Source organism: Lissotriton helveticus, chromosome 1_1 (assembly GCF_964261635.1).
Source record: "Lissotriton helveticus chromosome 1_1, aLisHel1.1, whole genome shotgun sequence".
Taxonomy (NCBI): Eukaryota; Metazoa; Chordata; class Amphibia; order Caudata; family Salamandridae; genus Lissotriton; species Lissotriton helveticus.
In genome coordinates, this window is record NC_136057.1 from 499,661,658 (window position 1) to 499,668,305 (window position 6,648).

Below are 6,648 nucleotides of genomic sequence, written 5' to 3' on the forward strand. Positions count from 1 at the left end.
GGTAGCTGATGCCAGTTTTTAAAAGATTTAGCTGTAACTTTCAGCACCTCATCATAATTCAAGGAGACAATTTTCTCTATTTGTGCTGATATCCGCACCCCAAAATAGGTAAATGCTGAGCAAACTCCCTGCAAACAGTCTAGCGGTTTATGATTAAGCAAGATTTGGGTCCTATTAGCATTTAATTTATACCCTGAGATCAGGCCAAACCCCAAACCCTGTTGCCGCCTCTGTTATCTCCCTTAATGCTCTAGCTGGGTCTGTAGAGAATACCGCTAAGTCGTCCGCATATGCGATGACCTTTAAGGAGTCTGCTCCGTTAGTAAAAGCACAAATTTGGGGATTATTTTGTAGGGCAAGGATGAATGGCTCTATATATAGGGCGAATAGTAGGGGTGAAAGAGGGCACCCCTGATGAGTACCACAAGACACCGCAAATGTAGATGACACAAGCCTGAATATGCCAATTTAGCACATTGCTTGTCATATAAAGCTTGTACCCACTTTTTAAATTGACTCCTAATCCCAAAAGCTGAAACTGTGGCCCAGAGGAAATCCCACCCCACTCGGTCGAATGCTTTCTCAGCATCTAATAATATCATACCGGGGGTAGGTACTATATTAGCCACATCAAAAGCAGTAACTGCCAGGTTGACATGGGTAGGAGTATCTCTATTTTGGATGAACCCGTGTTTTTGAGGAGAAACCAAACTAGGCATTACAAGGGCAAGCCGATTTGACAGTACTTTTGCAAAGATCTTTGCATCGTTATTTATTAAGTGAAATTGGTCTATTCGACCCACATTCCTCTCCTGGCTTTTCCTTTTTTTTAAAAAGACAATTTGTGTGATGTTCCATGAATCAGGTACTTTCCCATTAATGCAATAAACCCTATCCGCTGACTAAAAGGCAGCCTCAGAACATCCTTAAATGTTTTATAGAATTCCAGGGGTATAGAATCCTCCCCCGGTGCCTTGCCTGATGGTAAAGCCCTGATTACCATCTCTATCTCTTCCCACAAAATGTCTGCATCTAAGGATTCAGCTATCTCATTCCCCATTCTTGGCAAGAAGCACCTCTGAATATAATCTAGAATATCTACCTGCCGAGGTTGTATCGTAGAAGTATATAGTGTTTGGTACTATCTAACAAATTGCTCTAAGATCTGTTTTGGATGCTCATAAAGTCTACCAGCAGACCCCCTAATAACTTTGATATGAGCCTTGGCTCTGTTATCAGCTACTTTATAGGCAAGAATTTTCAAAATTTTCTCCCCATACTCATATTGTGTCTGACGGTATTTATTATATTTAACCATGCTCTTCTGTTTGAGTGTTTTCTTCAAACTCAGTGTAAGATCGATTACCTCAAACCCCAACTGTTCCGAGTTGCCATTCCCCTTCACGACTGCCTCAGCATGTAGATCTTCTGCAATACGTATTGCTGAAGTTGTCTCTTTAACTGCCTGTCTATTTGATGTATTTTGACACCAAATATACTGTTGAGTATGCCCCCTAATGACTGCTTTGAATGTATCCCAAACCACAATGGGAGAAGCTGACCCTATATTCTTCTTAAAAAACGTTCAATGTGTTTCCGAGTCCTGGCCACATATTCCACATCCAGTAAAAGATATCTAGGGAAAGTAAATGATTAAGTGGCCTATTCCCTTCGGGGATCCTGAAAGTAATAAGAATAGGGTTATGATTGGATGCTACTTTCGGGCATATATCCATTTCTAATGACCATAAAATGTGTTCAGATACCCAAGCCATATCAATTCTAGAGTATGGTTTATGTGGGGCAGAGAAATATGTATACCCCGGTATATTTGGGTGCAATGTTCTCCAAGCATCTCTAATGACCTGTAGCCAGCCTAGTTCCCAGATTGCCCTATGTGTCCTTTGCATCCTATGAAAGGCCCCTCATCTTGTAATATCAATCCCATAATCCATAATAAAGTTAAAATAACCCATCACCACCCGCTCTGTTTCCCAGTTCAACAGCTCCATATTTATATTATCCACAACTGTAGGATCATCGTTATTAGGGCCATACACTACACAGAACACATACTTCTTCTCTTTAAACATAATCTGCGAAACAGCCCAACTACCTTCTTTATCCGATATTGTCTTACAAACTATTGCCCTAAACCGTTTATTCTTTAATATTGCGACCCCACGAATAGAGGCACTTTGAGGAGAGCATACTATCACTTCGAAGCCTAGTTGTTTTAGAAATACCCGATCCTTATAAGAAAGGTGCATCTCTGTTAGCATAACCACATGTGGGTTATACATTTTTAGCTCTTCTGCCACTAATTGCCTCTTAATCCTGTTATTCAACCCCGCCACATTCCACGCTAAACATTTAACCCCCTCCATATTAAATAAAATACATGAATCCTTTCAGTATCCATCTTAGCTATCTGGATATAATTTCCAACTGCACATTTATCATTACTTTTCACCCAATCGTTAACCTTTTTGTTGTTTAAACCCCCAACCCTTCCCTCCCTCTCCCCCAAACTCCGCTGGAGACCGGTCCTCCCTCCCCCCAGCATCTAAAATGAGGAATCGTCCTCTTTCTTAAAGCTGCCGCTGGTTTGGCAGACCCCTGAGAGTCCCAACCACAGAGACTCCAAAGGCTTCTACCCTCAATATTATTTACAGATTATAGAACGAAACATAGAATGAAGGAAAGCATTAAAGAAGTATTTTTCTGACATTAACCACAGATAAATCCTTACATAGAGGATCAATTACATACAATCGGATTTAAGGTTGAAAGCCACGTTCGGTTAATTAAATTCCTGAACTGAGGAAACTCTGCACTTCAACATGGAGGAACTGCATGATGTTCAGTTAACTGAGATTAAGCCTCTTCTCACAGATAAGATTTCGGCACAAAGCTTCCAAGACTTTGATGCTCAGGAACACAACATTGAAACTGCACATGGAGTTCTGCATATCACCATGCGTGGAACACCAAAGGGAAGCAGACCTGTCATTCTCACATACCATGACATCGGCCTCAACCACAAATCTTGCTTCAACACCTTCTTTAACTTTGAAGACATGCAAGAGATTACCCAGCACTTCGCTGTGTGCCACATTGATGCTCCTGGTCAGCAGGAAGGAGCACCCCCATTTCCAACAGGGTACCAGTACCCTACAATGGACGAACTTGCTGAAATGTTGCCTGCTGTTTTAACTCAGTTAAACTTGAAAAGCATTATTGGAATTGGTGTTGGAGCCGGGGCCTACATCTTAACTCAGTTCGCACTGAACCATCCTGAACTGGTTGAAGGTCTTATGCTACTTAACATTGATCCTTGTGGAAAAGGGTGGATTGACTGGGCAGCTGGCAAGCTATCTGGCTGGACAACGAACATAGTCGATATTGTGCTGGCCCACCTTTTCGGTTATGAAGAACTGCAGGCTAATCTGGACCTGATCCAAACCTACAAACTACACATTGCACAAGATATCAACCAAGACAACCTTCAACATTTCCTCACTTCGTATAACAGTCGTAGTGATCTGGAAATTGCGAGGCCGGCATTTGGTATTGACGATAACATAACGAAAACACTCCAGTGTCCTGCTTTATTAGTGGTTGGTGATAGTTCCCCTGCAGTTGAAGCTGTAGTTGAATGTAATTCGAGGCTTAACCCAACAAAAACAACACTCCTGAAGATGGCCGATTGTGGAGGTTTACCACAGGCGGTACAGCCTGGAAAGCTTGCAGAAGCGTTCAAGTACTTTGTACAAGGAATGGGCTACATGCCAGCGGCTAGCATGACCAGGTTGATTCGATCCCGCACGCATTCTTCATCTAGTGTCGGGTCTTCGGAAGGCCCCCGCAGCCGATCTCAAACCAACACCCATGTGGATGGGGCTTCTGGAGATATGGAAGTGCGGGAGGCACCCCAAACTATGGAGGTGTCGTGTTAAAGAACACTGTCTGGCAGCAACACACCCGACGCAAGCACTTCACCCACCTCAACTCGGTTTATGGATTAATTTCTAAACTTGCATGGGCGTTTTGGTTTTTTTTCCCCTTAGAACTGTAGAATTACAAACTGTTTAGTCAGATTTTTTTCTGTATTTCATTCCAAAATACTCTGATCTATTTGTCAATTTTTTCCGTGTTTCGTACAAGACCAATAACTTGTAGCTATTTATTTTGTTCCTTTCTGCCTGCAGTTTGTTGAATTGTGGTTTTGTGTGCTTTACTTAGGATTGCTTTGTAGGAAAAACATTTTTGTGCAGCTTTTGTGTTTCGAATACTCTCCTTTTGCTAATATAAGAAAACGTTCGAATGATTGAAACGCTTTACATTTTGAGCTACATTCACTGAGGTCATAGTGGTCAGGACCATTCTCCTCTCGCTCTTAAAGGTTTAAACACTCCTGGTAGTGAAACTGTAATGTTGCTGGTGTCTTCTGGAGATCCTGAGATATTGAACCTCTGTTTGATGTGCTTTCAGTCATTTTAAAAAACAGTCACCGCCATGTACTGTCCTAAAAACGGATGTTTTGCAGATCTTTTTCCATGTTCGTGGCTCTTCAGTAGTCCTTTTATTTTCTGCTTTACGTCCAGTAACGAGGTTTTCTTGCACTGTACTTTTGCACTGCGCCCTACGGGAAGTTTTCCTAGCTTTAGACTGATCCTAAATCATTACGTTTGATATGACCCCTCGCTTTCCAAGCAAAGTGCAACTAAAGTAATACCTGAAAGATCAAATATTTAATAAATAAAGGTTTGTGAACTAACAGTTGGTCTCTGCTCTTCAAGATGCAGCTTTTCTAGTCGTTGTCATGTGAGTGTAGAAGTGGATATTTTTGATGTCAGTCTAAATACATTTCTAAGAATTATAACTGTCCTTGTGTCTGGTAATATCTGAACTCTGCTTTTCGAACATGGTATTGTTTGTAGGTCATTATTTTTAAGCAAACTTGTGTGATCTGTTTAAATACACAATCTTTGGCTAACTACTATTTAGCGCCATTATATCTCCAGGCATTAACAAATTGGTCCATCATTTTTCTCTTCTTAGGTTTTGATCAATCTTGCATAGTATGATTGATCGAGCCAACAGAGTGGAAAAATCAGTCTGATAAGGAGAAGAGAGTAAAACTGGTGTACAAATTTGTCATGAAAGATGATGATCAGAGTTCTGAGCTGAAAGCTTTGCTGGTTGCTCAGTTGCTTGTGATCTCCCGCCAGTGTTAGGCAGTTAGCCTGGATAGCCCAATTAAATTATTTTGTGTATCGGTTATGTTAGCAGTTGTATCCCTATTAGCTTCTGCTTAGGTGACCTGTTAAGTATAAAAGAAAAGAACAACTTCTTATAATGGCACATTTTTCTCTTCTGGTCCTGTACTTTGCTCCTTCAATGCTATATATTAGCCATCATCCTGTCAGATAGTGCAATATACCGTAAATAAATCTGTTGCTAAAAATCCTGGAAATAGTGAAGATTTTTCCTTTCATGGTTATTAATTGGAAACATTTCTCCGATAGTCGGTGTGATGGATTGGCATCTGTGTAAACAGGTGGAGACCAGACTAGATAAACGAGTCATTTGATTGTAATAGAGTTTGAATGATCAATGTAGTTAAACAACTGGATTACTTTGTCAGACACCATGGTAAAGTTTGTAACTTCAAATTCTTTTTGAAAATAAAAACTTGATGCCTGGGTGTCTTCCTGGACTGTAGCTCGCCATTTAGAATAGTCCTCCCTAGATGAGGAAATATATTGGCCATTGTGAAGTGCTGGGACTATAGGGAGTGTTACCCAGATATTGCAATACCATGATGGGATTTTATGTGCTTTTAGCTAAGAAGTATATATATAGCTAACCAGTAAAATGTGGGCCGGTTGGAGCAAATGCTATCTTCGATTTCTTTGCATGAACCTTTTCAGTTACAGTATTATGAATTTTCAACGTTTAGGTCTCTAATTAGCCAGCACTGTTGGTTCAATGTGACTTTGTATCTACACTACTTAATAATATTAAACATTATTGAAATTTCAAAAAAAAAAAAAAAGATAAATCCTTACATAACAGGGAGAGAATAGTGTGCATTTTCTGCCATCTCAGACCGCCCCCTCTTTCTGCCACTCACAAAGCGCCTTTTTTGCTTCTATCTTGGAGAGGAATATATAAGATTGGCCCCCCCCGAACTACTTTCAGTCGAGCTGGCTCTTGCAAGTATGCTTGCACTCCCGTAGTTTTCATTTGGTCGATCAGTTGCCTAAGCTGCCATCTTCTATCTATTGTTAGAAAAAACAGCAATGGACCGCACACTGCTAGCCCCTCCTCCGGGTCGCCCCTAAGCACTCTAGTATGTGCAGTGCCTGAAGTTCGTAGAATTGCTGAAAGTTCGTAAGTGGTTCACCTATGTAGGTGCAAGTAGATACTTGTTATTCCCCCGATCTCTAGACCCGGGACATGGCCTGGGTTTCGGGATATCTTCCCTCATCAGTAGAGAAAGTTAATAGGGATGGAAGAGAAGGCCGCCTCGTAACCGTCACGGGCCTCGGTGCCCAGCACGCAGGTGCGTCGTCCAGAAGCTCGTCAGCTTGGGAGGCTCAAGGGAGCCCTTATGTAGAAAAAACAGCAATGGATCGCACA

The 6,648-nt window shown here is 41.3% G+C and overlaps 1 pseudogene across 1 annotated transcript; it reads left to right on the forward strand.

The window, feature by feature from the left end:
- The first annotated feature begins 2,762 nt into the window (after window positions 1–2,762).
- On the forward strand, window positions 2,763–6,061 carry LOC144812600 (protein NDRG3 pseudogene; annotated as a pseudogene). The gene has a single exon (XR_013606911.1). The product of XR_013606911.1 is annotated as a protein NDRG3 pseudogene (transcript).
- Window positions 6,062–6,648: the final 587 nt, after the last annotated feature.